Here is a 14,923-nt window from a genome sequence, read left to right on the forward strand (position 1 = left end):
TATTTCAAATAGAACAGTGCATAAAAATAGGGCGGTCTTGCTAAAACTATACAAAATACTGGTCAGATCACAGCTGGAATACTGTGAACAGTTTTGGTCCCCTTATCTAAGGAAAGATATACTGGCATTGGAGGCAGTCCAGCGCAAGTTCACTAGGCTGATACCAGATATGGAGGGACTTTCTTATGAGGATAGATTGAGTAGGTTGGGCCTATACTCACTGGAGTTTCAAAGAATGAGAAATGACCTTACTGAAACATACAAGATTCTTAGGAAGACAACAAGGTAGATGCTGAGAGATTGTTTCCCTTTGTGGGAAAGTCTAGGACCAGAGGGAACAATTTCAGAATAAAGAGTTACCCATTTAAGACTGAAGTAGGTAGGACTTTTTTTCTGAGGATGGTGAATCTATGGCTTGGTTGTTAAAGCTGAGAAATTTTTAATCATTAAGGAAATCAAGGGTTATGAGGATAATGTAGGAAAGTGGAGTTATGAATTATCAGGTCAGCCTCATTGAATGGCAGAGCAGCCTCAATGGGTGGATTGGTCTATTTCTGCTCCTATGTCTTACAGAATGTTAGATTTTCACAAACAGTTCATGTGGTCTATTCTGTTGGCTCAATTTTGCGAGAAGCAAAGCTCAGTATTGGAACTTGAACTAGTACTTAAATGAGGGACAGCTTTAAGTTAGTGATACCGTTCTGTTCATTTGACTAAGGTATCAAAGAATATGAATAAATTTGAAGTCAATGGGAATCAGGGGAAAACTCTATATTGGTTGAAGACAGACCAAGTACAAAGAAAGTTAGTTGCATGAGCCAATCATCTGAGTCCGGAATATTGCTGCAGGTATTTGTCAGGGTAGTGTCATACTCAGCTGCTTCATCGATGAGCTTGTCTCCATCATATGGTCAGAAATGGGGGTGTTTGCTGCTGATTGCACAATGAGTAGCATCATTAGTGACTCCTCAGATACTGCAGCAGCTCATGTCTTGGAGTCACAGAATTGTTACGGCACAGAATGAGGCCATTGCCCACTGTGCCTTTATTGGCTCTTCAAATGAGCATCACTACCAAGTGTCAATCTCCTGTTTTTTTTCCTCCATACCCTTGCATGCTATTTCTATCCAAATAACCATCTAGTGCCCTCTTGAATGCCTAAGTTGAATCTGTTGCCCTAGCCTTGGCATCCCCACATTTCCAAAATGCATTTCATCCCCTAACTACTCTCTGTATGAAAATGTTTCTTCTCTCATGTAAGCCTTGCATCTTTTGCACACCATTTTAAATCTATTCCCTTACTTTCTCGTTCCTTTTATGAATGCGAACAGCTTCTTTCTACTTACCCTATCCAGCTTGCTCATGATTTTGAAAATCTCTATCAAGTCTCCTCTTAGCATTCTTCTCTCCAAGGACAACCATCCCAACTTCCATATATTCTCATAACTGAAGGTTCTCATTCCTGTAGCCATTGTAATTTTTTTCTACACACTCTCCAATACATTCACATCTTTTCTTTAATGGAGTGCCCACAACTGTGCACTATGGTCTAGCTGAGGTCTAACAAGTACCTTATACAAGTTGAACAAGACCTCCTTGCTTTTGTACTCTCTGCTCAGAGCAAAGCAGGTGAGGGTGCTGTATATTTTATTAACTGCTCTCTGCCTGTCTTGCCACGATTAATGATCTATGCATATATACACCCAAGTCCCTTTGCTCTGCACCCACTTTAGAATTGTACTCCCATCTTTCTTTCTACTAAAATGCGTCACCCCACACATTCTGCATTGAACATCATCTGACACTTATCTGCCCACTCCACCATCTTGTCAATGTCTTTTTAGAGTTCCACAAAGTCCTGCTCACAGTTTACAATTCTTCCAAGTTTCATATCACCTACAAACTTTGCAACTGTACCTTGTGTACCAAGGTCTAGATCACTAATGTATATCAGGAAAAGCAAGGGTCCCAATACTGACCCTTGGGGAAGACCACTACAAACCTTACTCCAGCCTTAAAACTATCATTGACCATTAATAACCATTCAGTTCTGAAGATGTCATACCAGACTCAAAATGTTAACTCTGTTTCTCCCTCCACTTATTCAGTTTCTACCGCATTCTGTTTGTTTAATTGACCAGTACTCTCACTTTCCCTTTTATATCATGACCTATACCTTTCCTCACAGTATCATTGCCTTCCAGAAGTCCATGCATACCACATCAACAGTGTTACCTCACTGAGCCTTTCTGTTATTTCTTCAAAAATCTCTAGCAAGTTCATTAAAGATGAACTTCCCCTTTAGAAATCCATGCTGACTCTTCCTAATGAACCCTTTGTTTTCCATGTGACTACTAATTCTATCCTGAATAACTATTTGTAAAAGGTTCTCCACCATCCAAGTTAAACTGATTGGTCTGTAATTGCTGGTATTATCCTCAAAACTTTAACTGAACAAGGCCACAGTGTTGGCAGTCTTCCAGCACTTCCCAGGAATCCAGGGAAGACTGAAATATTATAGCTAGTGCCCTCACAATTTCTACCCTCATTTCATCCAGTCCAGATGCCTTGTTAATCTATCAAAGATTTATTCCTATTAATTTTGAATCCTTCTGGTGACAGGGTTTCATAGAATCCCTACAGTGTGGAAACTGGCCCTTCGGCCCAACAAGTCCACACTGACCCTCACAGCATCCCACCCAGACCCATCCACCTGTAACCCACCGAAACCACACATCCCTGAACACAATGGGCAATTTAGTATGACCAATCCACCTAGCCTGCACATCTTTGGACTGTGGGAGGAAACCGGAGCACCCGGAGGAAACCCACGCAGACACGAGGAGAATGTGCAAACTCCACACAGACAGACAGTTGCTCGAGGGTGGAATCGAACCCGGGTCCCTGGCGCTGTGAGGCAGCAGTGCTAACCACTGAGCCACTGAGCCGCCCCCCTGTGTCACCACAGCTAGGGCAGCATCTTCCCCTTTTATAAAGACAGACGCAAAGTATTCAATTAAAACTTCGGACATGCCCCTGCTTCCATGTGTACATTCCTTTTTTATTTTCTAATTGGCCCAACTTTTCTATTACCTACTCTTTTACTATTTAAGTGCCTATAAAAGACTTTGAAATTTCCCTTTATTTTAGCTGCCAGTGTTTTCTCATAATTCCTCTTTGCTTCTCTTACTTACCTCCCTTGAAACGTTCGGTGTTCCTTCTTGATTCTCAATTGTATTTTCTGCTGCACACTTGTCGTAAGTACACTGTTCTTCCTAATGTCAATTTCAACATCCTTTGTCATTCAGGAATCTCTGGATTTGTTTGTCCTATCTTTCTCATTTGAAGAAATATACCTCATCTGTACCTGAAACACCTGCTTTTTGAAGTTATCCCATTGTTCAGTTCCTGTTTTTCCTGCTAATCCCTTATTCCAGTCAACCTTGCCCAGCCCTGTTGTTGGTCCATTGAAGTTAGCTCTCTGTTATTGTATTTTTCTTATCAGGATCATTGCATGTCTTGTTCAATTATCATTCTGAAACTTAAGATGCGATGATTACTGTCTCCTAAATGCTTCCTCACTGACACTTGGTGCACCTGGCCCACTCATTTCCATGTACCAGATCTAACAATGCATCCCCTCTTGTTGGACCAAGTCCAAATGAAGCAAACTCTGGACAAGATTCAGGCAATGGGCTGATAGTGGGGAGCCATACTTTTGCAATACAAATGTCGAGCAGTGCCAACATATTTCTCTAAGGTGACAGGAAGGAGTAGCAAGCTAAGACAACCATGGAAAACCAGAGATCCTTAGGATACGATGAAAAGGAAGAGAGGCTTTTAGCAGGTACAAGGGGAACAAATCAATGGAGGCAATAGTGGAGTACAGAAGGTGCATGAAGAAGCTTAAGAAAGCAATTAGGAAAGCAAAGAGGGGATATGTGAGAGCTCTGGTGAAAGTAGGGAAAATATTCTATAAGTATATCGATGGGAAGAGGATAACCAAGGAAAGAGTAAGGCCAATTGGGGACTAAGGATGCAATCTTTGGGTGGAGCAAGAGGACATTGGTCGACTACTGAGCCAATACTTTACATTCATCTTCACTCAAGAGAATGAGGATGAAGATATGGAACCCAGGGAGAGATTGTGAGATGCTTGAGCAAATTTGACACAGGAAAGGTCAAAGTATTGGAGGTATTGGCAGTCTTAAAGGTAGACAAATGTCCAGGTCCAGATGAACTGTATCCCAGGTTGCTGTGGGAGGCAAAGAAGGAGACTACAGAGGCACTGACCCAAATTTTTACTTCCTCTCTAGCCATGGGGGAGGTGCCAGAGGACTGGAGAACAGCTAATGTGGTTCTGGTATTTAACAAGGGTTGTAGAAGTAAGTCAGAGAACTACAGACCAGTGAGTCTCACTTCAGTAGTAGGTAAACCATTGGAGAGAATTCTGAAGGAGAACATCTGTCTCCACTTGAAGAGGCAAGGCTTGATCAGGGATAGTCAGCATGGCTTTGACAAAGGGAGGTCATTCCTAACTAATTTGATTGAAATTTTTGAGGAGGTGATCAGGCATGTAGATGAGGGTACTGCAGTTCATGTAATTTATACGGATTTCAGCAAAGTCTTTGACAAGGTCCCACATAGGAGACTTATCAAGAAAGCAAAAGCACATGGGATACGGAGTAATTTGATAAAGTGGATTCAAAATTGGCTCAGCTGTAGAATGTGGAGGGTGATGACAATGACTGGAAGCCAGTGTCCAATGGCATACCACAGGGGTTTGTGCTGGGTCCCCTATTATTCATCATTAATATCAATAATATAGATGATTCTGTACAGGGTTGGATTAGTAAGTTTGTGGATGACACAAAGATTGGTTGGTTGGTTAACAGCACGGTTGAGAATCTTTGGCTACAAGAAGATGCAAATGGGATAGTTAAATTGGCAGATAAGAGGCAGCTGCAATTCATATGGCAGATTTCAAGACTAGGGGGCATATTTTTAAGGTGAAGAGAAAGATCTAAAAAAAGACATGAGGGACAATTTTTTTGTTTTACACACAGTGGTTTGTGTGTGGAATGAACTTCCAGAGGAAGTGATGGATGTGGGTACAGTTATAACATTTAAAAGGCATTTAGATAAGTACTCGAATGAAAAATGCTCAGAGTGGTATGGGTCACGTGCAGGCAGGTGGACTAGTTTAGTTTGGGATTGTGGTCGGCATGGACTGGTTGGACTGAAGGGTCTGTTTCTGTGCTATATGACTCTATGACTCTAAGTCCGAGTGACACACTCAGCGTTCAACTAAACACTAAGACCTCCTCTCTCTCCCACCTCTATGCAGTGCTGCGTCTGTGAGCTTGTGCAAAGTGGAGGCATGCTGCTTTGCATATCTCAACTTGGGCTCAAATACACTCATCATGGAGATATCATGGGCAGAGGTTGACACAGCAATTTCGTGCAGGAGCAGCCTCTGTCACTCGACACTGCTGTACAGTATACATGCTTATTCCAAGGGGGCTGAGGACGTTAATGATGATACTAGCATCCTGAGATGAATGGCACTCACATCCTCTTTGATGACTGCCTCAGTCCTTGACTGATTCACCAGATAACTGGTGAAGGATACTAGTTGGGATGCAACTGGCATTTTCTCCAAAAATCTCTCTGCCATCAGTCCCACTGACCATTTAAAGGTCACAGAATGGCAATATCCCATAAACGCCAGGTCACAGTTCCAGCATGCATTTTATTTGCTGCCCCGTATAGCTTTCCATGATGTTGTTCATTCTGTTCTATAAGTAAGCTCATGAACCACTATGACATACAGGAACTGCACAGCGTCCTCCATTCTTAGCCCATGACCCTGAACTTGAGGCCCTGAAACTCTGCCCAGCTGAGCAGGGCAGTGTTTGACCACCACCTTTGAGGGATCTGCCTATAGCTATCTCTTTCTTCGTCACGTTTTCCTGCACATTCATCTCATACTCATCACTCAATATCAACCTATTTAAGTGAATACAAGAACTCACCAAAGTAGTAGTATCTGGTGGAGAATGTGCTGGTAAGATGTGATCTCCTCTGAGATTTCCTTTACTTGCACTTGGCTCATTGATGGCAAAGGAAAAGAACTACATACCCTAACATTAGAACTCACAGCAGATACAAGAACAGATCATAAGAACAAGCCTTGGGGAGTAGAAACTTTTGTTATCCTGAAGCTTTCCAATGTAAATGAATTTTTGGCATGCTGTCAAACAGAATAGAGGGCAAGACACTCTTTAATATACGCAACTCAGTTTCTATTGACCATCTTCATCAGGAATGGCAATTCCCTCCTTTCATAACTTGCTTGTAGACAGCAAGCCTGGCCATCTCCATGATTCCTCTTGCATGGTGGTGAAAATCTGAAGAATAAGGTCCCCTCTTCGCAGATGCATTGTCACCTGTTTCTGCTTTACTTTTGCAGAACTTTTGGGGTCTGCTGGCCTTTACGGCCAAAGCCAACTATTCTTACCTATTGGTAGCCATATGTGTCAGTGCTGCAATGTCGTCAGCAACACTGTGCCTCTCAGGGTTATAGAGCGGGTCAGTAAGTGTACCTCAGGCCTTTTAGCTGATGTGTCTAAAACTTAAAGACCTGTCTTGAAGGTGCGGCATTGTAAGCATATTGCCAAAGCAGTTAAGAAAACTGAACTGGATCTGCTTCCTCCAGACTACACTATCAGCTTGTGCTTTGTCACTTTGATCTAGGCATACTTTGCTTGGGATGGTGGCCTTTTGCTTCCACCTTGATAAAAAGAGAACTTCTCTCTCATTGCATATCTCAAGGGAACCTTCAGATTGGCATCAGCAAAGTGAAGGGCAGTCCTGGCCTATGTTCCAGTGCTCTGCCTTTCCTGCTCAAGTGTTATACAGCAAGGAATTCACAAAAACAGCAATCACAGCAATGGCTGCTCTGGTGGCTTTTCTTAGTCTGAACTCTGTTCACGCTCCCACAGTTGCTAATTAGTCACTGAACCTGCCCTTTGGCCAATTTACATCTGGCCCCATGAAAATCAGGGCTTTGATTCGTTCCCCTCAAGAGTGGGAGAGAGACCCGAAAATAGTCCTGCATCCTTTTCCTGACTTCAAAGAGAAATCAGGCCCAGTGTCGTGTCTTAGACAGTTTTCACTTCCATTTGTAAAATGATGCAGACTCAACAACTCTTTAACTTGATTTATCATGTGTATCATAAAGGATCATGACAGCTGTTAGAGTTAGGAACAGATAATGGACTGAATACAAGGCTATTTCCTGACACAGATGTTCCGGGTTTGTCAGCCTATGGGTGGCAATGACTGGTAATAAGAAACAGATTCTGACAAAATATTACATTGAAACAAAAATCATCAGATTAAAACAATTTATACTTTTATTTATATACCAGAGACATTTTTTCAATTCAGGGTCTGTTAGCAATTTAGTCCTATCTATATTACAATGCCGATCGGTCAGTCGTATTACAAATGTCAAAAATGAAAGGCATTTTAAAACCTTTACTCTGCACTGAGTTATTGTGTTTTATGTTCTGTTTTAATGAAGAGACATTTACCAACATCACTGTGCTTCCTTTAGCTATTTTGGTTTTATCTTTTGCTGAATATTTGATCGTTATAAAATTTTCACAATTTTATTTCAATAATGCCATTTTCTTTTCAATTCAGAAGGCCATGGTTAAAACTTCCACACAGGCTTGACGGGGTGAAGACTGAAAGGCTGTTTTCCCACGGCTGGAAAAGCTAAGCTAGTGATCATTCAGGGCTGTGACAAGAAGATCTTTATTTCACCCAAAGGGTTGTGAATCTTTGAAATTCTCTACAACAGATAGTTATAGATGTTCCATTGTTAAATATATTTCAGGTCGAGATGGATGTTTGGTCTCTCAAAGGATGGGGGAAGTGGCTAGGAAATGGGATTCAGGCAGATAAACTTTGATTGAATGAATGGTGAAGCAGGCACAACAGGCCATATGCAATTAAGACAGCAACCGAAGTTCTCTGAAGTTGCTATATTGTGTACATAATTTCTGGTTGCAGAATGTCTTCAGACGTTTTTAACTTCGGTTGCAGTCTTTATTGCATACGGCCTGTTGTGCCTGCTTCACCATTCATTCAATCAAAGTTGATCTGCCTACTCACCTACCCACTGACTCCCTTGTAAGCAGGGATGTCGAGTGCAGGCGAACATTGTGTCAATATGTGGGGCAAGCAGAGTTCAAATACAAGGTCAGCTGTGTAAACTTTGCAGGATCGGGGAGCTGAGGGAGTATTTGTATCTACTCTGAAATTCACAAACCTGGTTATCCTTCCATGTTAAACTGGACACAACCTTTACTAGGAGATGTGTTCTCATGCTCAGACTGTGGTTAATGCACAGTAACCACATGAGACCTTCCTATCATTTTCTCAGTTATCCCATCTGCCCGTCCAGCAGGCCCCCTTACTCTCTTCTCCCTGTCTCATTCCCTCACTCCCTCTTCTTCTCCCTCTCCTATGGGGATGACAGCTGGATGGGTGAGGAGCTGGATGGCAGGAGGGTAAAGGAGTATGGTATCAGGTGAATGAGGGGGTAGGATGGTAAGCTGGTCAGGGGGCGATAGGAGGCAGGTGGTTAAAAAAGTAGGGTGGCAGGTAAGTGGTTGCTGGAGTACAGTGAGTCAGGAACTGTGGGAGATGGTCAGATAGCCATTTGGGTGTCAGTAGTAGGGGAGAGGTGATTGAGTGGCAGGGTGGGTGGTTTGGTGGGAGTGGGGGTGTAGTTGGGTTTCAACATGGAGACTTTTAACTTCAGCTTGCTGGCAGCTGTGATCAGGTACCTGCCCTGACTTCTGTGTTGAGAATTCTGAACATCTGGCTTGTTTGGATTTTTTAGTAAGATATTGCTACATATTAATGAGGCATAATGTGCAGTTAATAAGGCTTTAACCAGCAATAATCCTCAATTAGCAACTCACTGCTGCTTAGTGAGAAAAATGTCTGACCGCCTGCATCAAGCTAGGCCTCGCCAGACTTCTCATGTGATTCTGTCACAAGTGTCAGCATTGCCCACATTGCTTAGGCCCTGATTAGATTCCACTCAAAAGTCTATCTCTTCTGAAAACAAGTCAGGAAAGCCACTGTTAAAGGAACCTAAGCTAACTGCAGGACCAAGAATCTCCAAACAACTATTCAACTGTCAACATCAGTACTACTGGGATCATCCATCTAGTGGCCACAACATTTTGCAATCTGTTCGTCTTGGACAAGGCAAAGACTAATTTGTATTGTTTTACAATTTACATATTGGACTCACCTTGCATTTTTAGTATGTATGTATGTGTGTCACATCTTATTATTTTCTCTTGCATTTTTGTAGCTAATAAACTCACTCTTTCTTTAATTCAAGAAATTTTGGTTAAATTAGCTCCTTTTATAACATAAATACATTTGAGCTGGGATAAAGTATCAATGAAGGAAGGAATGCTTTCTAATTTAACCTTGTTGCAACCAAGGAGGAGCCAAGAGCATAACAAATTGGGCTTATCCTATTTGGATTCAGAAGCTCTTGCTGAGGACTGGTTATAATTTAACATTTATTGCAAGGGGTTTGAAGTATAAAGGCAAGGAATCATGCTACAATTTTATAGGGCTTTGATGTACTGTGTTCAATGTCGTTTCCTTACATGAGGGGAGATAAGTTTGCCTTGAGATGCAAAAAAGATTCCCTATATAGGTGACCTGGGGGCAAAAATTGAGTAGAATAGACCTATATTCTCTGGAGTTTAGAAGAATATGATCCTATTGAAATGCACAAAATTCTTACAGGCTTAGTAGATGTTCAGAGAGTGGAGAGTATAGAACTTGGTGTCATGTTTGAGGGAGAGCTGTGCAGAGAAAGCAGAATTAATGATTTGGATCCATTGACCCTTCGTCAGAACTATTAATAGCTAGGAAAAGGTAGTATATATGCTGAAGACTGTGGATTGGATGGTTCAGGTTAAAAGAATGAGAGGATAGGTGGAGACAGAGCCCAAAGAGAGAGAAAGACAGTTAGGCAAGCAAAGGGATCAATAGTGATATGCTAGGGAGGGAGAAAATCTGATCATTGGATATTGTAAAAGTATATATAAGAGGTGGCGAAGAGTTTGTGTGGGAAGAAATAAAAGAGGGGCAAAGAGATTATCTGTGGGAGATATTGAAAGAGAAGAGATGCAGTGTGAGATGGAGAAAACACAGGCTGAAAGGCAACCCTCTTTTGTCCATACTTTTGTATGAACTGCACTGTTGTTAGCTCAATGTGCATCATCAGAGATCAACACAAGGACAGTACTGGTTACACTCAACTTCTTAGCTTGGTCCCAGTATCAAATCTCTTCCCTGGTGATTAGGACTTTTTCTTAATTCATTTTTGGGAGGTGGATGTCACTAGCAAGGCCATATTTATTTGCCATATCTAATTGGCGAGAAGGCTGTTAATAATCAACCACACTGCTGTGGTCTCAAGTAGGCCAGACCAGGTAAGGACAGACAACCTTACTGAAACATATAAGATTCTTACAGGAGTGGGAGCGTAGATATGGAGACGTTCTATCCTCTTATAGGAGAATCTATGACCAGAGAGCATAATCTCAAAGTAAGGGGTCGCACATTTTATTCAGGGATGAAAAGGACTTTTTTTCTGTCAGGAAGTTGTAAATCTGTGGAATTCTTCATCGCAAACAGCTATAAAGGCTGGGTCTTTAAGCATATTCAGGACTGAGATAGACAGATTTTAAAAGAGTAAGGAAACCAAAGGCTATGGGAAAAGGCAGGAAAGAATAGTTGAGGGTTATCAGATCAACCATGATCTCATTGAATGGCGGAGCAGAGTCAATGGGCTAACCATCCTACATCTGGTCCTACATCTTATGGTGTCCCTAAAACACGCTTTCAAGATTTCTCCCTTTTCCTACTATGTACAATTTAGCATGGCCAATCCACCTAACCTGCACATCTTTGGGCTGTGGGAGGAAACTGGGGCGCCCAGAGGGAACCCACACAGTCACGGGGAGAACGTGCAAACTCCACACAGACAGGTGTCAGAGGGTGGAAGCGCACCCAAGTGACTGGTGCAGTGAGGCAGCAATGCTAACCATAGAGCCACTGTGCCTCTCATGGCAACTGGTAGAAAATAAATTAATAAAAATATGGAATTGAAGGCTAGTCTCAATATTGACAATCATGAACTATCATAGATTTTTGTAAAAGCCCATCTAGATTACTCATGCCCTTGAGGGAAGGAATTATGCCATGAGTCTAGCCTACACGTGATTCTGGACCAACAGCAAAGTGGTTGACTCTTAACTGCTCTCTGAAATGGCCTAGTAAACCCCACTCAGTTCAAGGGCAATTAGGAATGGGCAATAAATGCTGGCCCTGCCAGTGACACTCAACTTATTAAAGAAAATAAATGATGATTGCACAGTTTTCAGTACCAATCGCAAATCCTGAGATATTGAAGCAGTCTGTGTCCACATAGAACAACTCTTGGACAACAACTCGAGCTTGCATTGAAAAATGGCAGACGGGATTTACTCCCCACAAATCCAGGCAATGATCAACTTCAGTGAGAATCCAGCCATCTCTCTCTGACATTCAATCGCATTACTATCATTGAATGTCTCATCAGTCTATTGGGACGATTGTTATTGGCAAGAGCAAATCAGAGATTAGGAATCCTATGGTGAGGAATTCATCTCCTGACTCACGAAAGCATGTCCATTAAGTTCAGCTGGTAATCCATTCACAGGTGTCTGTTATGCTATATGAGTACTTTAATATCTAAGGATTTGGAATATCTATATATAGAATAATAGATATCATTCATGTGGTTACAACATGGAATCTAACATGACAAAAGGAGAAAATTCAAAATGATTGAAAACAAACGTGACATCTTATTTTAATTCTTAGACATCTTGTAATAGAAAACAGCAACAAATATTTCTTAATGATGCTTTTACAAAATTTTCATTGTAACGCACGTTTTCTTAGATAATATAAATGTCAGGAGCATTCATGATGTCCAGGATCAAACAAAAATGTGAAATCAAATGAACTTTAATCATAGTCCACTATAATCGTCTGAGTGGAAATGGCATCAAAGGATAATCAGACACTCTACTTCAAAAGGAAAATAAACAAAAACAGTTGGGAATTCACTTTCACATTTCACCAATCCTGGTAATGATCACTGTGGATGGTGAGCTTGTGCTTAATAGCGAATATCACAATTTTGCCAGAATTGTACCCTGCTAGTCTTTTCTAAAACATTCATATCTGTTGTTAAGTATTCTAGTTACATGGTTTTCCCATCAAAAGATTTGTTTCAACTGCCTTCTAATGAATTATCTTAATTACCTTGAAGTCAGTTTTAAATGACACGTATTGATGCCCACTTTGATGAAAAGTAGAGTTTAATTACAAACAGAATATTGCTTTCATGCGCACAATGTTTTATGTTATATCCATTATACGTATTCTGTTAAATGACACAAACTATGCTGTTGTGTCAGCAGGTTTAGAGTGATGTCCCCTTAAGACAAACACGCAAAATGAACCAAATACATGGATATTGTCACATGACTATGGGGCTTTCTGGGCTACAGCACTCGAGGCACGGGCTATTACTGGAGGTTACTGAATAGAACAATATATATATTTATTTAATATATATTAAATATATATTTAACTGGAAGTGAACTTACTAGAAATTTTCAAGTAAACGGAATCGAAGAACCTTGTTTTTATTACAATTTGACAACACAAAAATACCATTACGTTGTGCACGGCTGAGATTCTTTTCCCTTTTAAAAAACTTGAGAATTAACCAGCATTACATGCTTGAAGGAAGCAGCAGCAAACAATACATAATACAAATCCTGAAATTCCCACAGTATACAAAACAAAACAAAACTGATTTCTTTGCAAACTACAAGTATCTCTGAGTGTGCAGGGGTCACACAGGCAATCAGCTGATTCAAACCCTCCTTATCAAAGGCAATTTCAAATTTGAATGGTCTTGGCTGAACTCGGAAAGCATGTATTAATCCAAACAAGTTAAAGTAAAAGTGGCCCACATTCAGGAAAACTGCAACGCCAAAAGGACAATCTCTAAAACAGCTTTAAACTCAAAAAATCGAAAGGAATAATATGCAGAATGTCAAAAGCATGAAAGATTCACAAGATTAAAATTGAAAAGACAGAAGGATGGATGCCAAATCTTCCAGCATCCATCTGTATCTCTCTATTTCCTATCTGTTCATGCGTCCGTCTAAATACTTCTTAAATATTGCTATCAAATTTGCCACGCATATCTTCTTTAAACTTTCTCACTCATACCTTAAACCTATGCACTCTAGTATTTGACACTTCCATCCTGGGAAAAAGATTCTGGACTATCCACCCTATACACGCGTCATCAGCTTTAATATGGTAGTATTGATAGCTTTTAGGCTCTGTCAGAAGTGCCAACAGGCATGGTCTAGCATTGCAAGACACAAATATGCAAGTAGATGCTGAGAGAGCAAGCGAAGATGTTTGAGACGCAGCCTGGACCAACCCATGGACCGGGTGTCAGTCACCTTCATTTGTCAGCTTCATTTGAAAACAACCCCTCGGCTCCAGGTCATCTGCACATTACTGGAGCTCATAGCTACATCAATAGAGTATACAGCAGGTATCAAATTCCTGGCTTTCGAAACATGCAGCTATCCTTGCACATCCCTGGTTTTGAAACAGTTAGTTTTCATTTCAGACCACATTATTAAAAAGCACAAAAAATAAAAAGACATGGTCTTTGCAGCACTATTTCAGAATATAAACAAAAGGCCTCAAAGCCTCATTGAAGGACTACAGAGAGAAGGTAAGTGTCAGTTAAATGGATAAGGGCTAATGTAGCAGGCAAGTAAGTGAAGCAGTAGGGTGGAAGTGGGTGAAACAATAGGATGGCAGGTGGGTAAGCAGATTGGTTGGATGGATAGATGGGAGGCAGTCTAGGGGTGATGAAATTGAAGGTTATCAAGGATGTTTTGGTTGAAGGTGATTGGGGAAGGGGGAATTCCTGATTAGGGAGATGTTGGGCTGGGTTAGATTGGATTGTGGGGGAAAGTTTGGGTTGCAAAGACGAATCATCTTGGACTTGAAAAATTGGGTGGAAACTTCCAAGGGCTTTAATAACTTGGAAAATGGCAAGAAAAGTGACAGAATTTTAAAAGAAGTCCATCAAGGCCTATATTGGCATCAAGAACAACTTACTACACCTTTTAGCTTAGTCTAGGTGTCATGGCAGCAGCAAATATTGTCCATTAAGGGGATTATTGCTTATTATTAACCTTACTAACTGCAAAACCCACATTATCAATATGCAACCTCACATAGAGCAAAATAAATGCAAAGAATTCTCAACATGTATGTCCTAGTGCACACCAGGTGACATCAGCTTGCCATTGATTGCAAAGACCTTTGTGCAGGTCACCGCATAACAACATGCACAATCCATGGATATGAGCCGCATGCACCCCTCGTTCACAGACATTGGCATCTAATAATTGCTAAAACCTTAGGATCATTATGGGATACTTTCATCACAAGTTGCACTGACAAGTAGCATTCAAAAGCTCCTGCAAGGATATTTTCCATGTATGGACAGACACCCAGCCTATGGGTTGGACTAGGCTGCATCTCAAACCTTCTCACTTGCTCTCTTAGCATCTATGTGCATATTTGTGTCTTGCAATGCTATACTATGCCTGTTAGCATTTCTGACAGAGCCTAAATGCTATCAATACTATCATATTGATGCAGTCTTTTGTGCAGACCTGAGCCAAACTGTTTGTTTACTTGTGTATAGGGAGATGTC

This window comes from Rhincodon typus, chromosome 19, assembly GCF_021869965.1.
Source record: "Rhincodon typus isolate 14 chromosome 19, sRhiTyp1.1, whole genome shotgun sequence".
Taxonomy (NCBI): domain Eukaryota; kingdom Metazoa; phylum Chordata; class Chondrichthyes; order Orectolobiformes; family Rhincodontidae; genus Rhincodon; species Rhincodon typus.